The sequence below is a fragment of the Charadrius vociferus genome, unplaced genomic scaffold (assembly GCF_000708025.1).
Source record: "Charadrius vociferus isolate BGI_N301 unplaced genomic scaffold, ASM70802v2 scaffold32, whole genome shotgun sequence".
Classification (NCBI taxonomy): domain Eukaryota; kingdom Metazoa; phylum Chordata; class Aves; order Charadriiformes; family Charadriidae; genus Charadrius; species Charadrius vociferus.
In genome coordinates, this window is record NW_009647856.1 from 12,589,021 (window position 1) to 12,589,321 (window position 301).

The window sequence follows — 301 nt, forward strand, 5'->3', positions numbered from 1 at the left end:
GCGCTGAGAGGCGGTACTGGTGGGGCTGAGGGGCACTGGGAGGCGGGGCTGGTGGGGCCGGGAGGACTGGTGGGGCTAAGAAGCACTGGGAGTCAGTACTGGTGGCACTGGGAGTATTGGAGGGACTGAGAGGCATGGGGAGGCAGTACTGGGGAGACTAGGAAGCACTGGGAGTACTGGAGGAACTAAGGGGTACTGTGAGGCAGTACTGGTGGTGCTGGAAGTCCTGCAGGGACTAAGACGCATGGGGAGACAGTAGCAGAAACTGAAAGATACTGGGACACTGGGAGGCAGTAGTGGG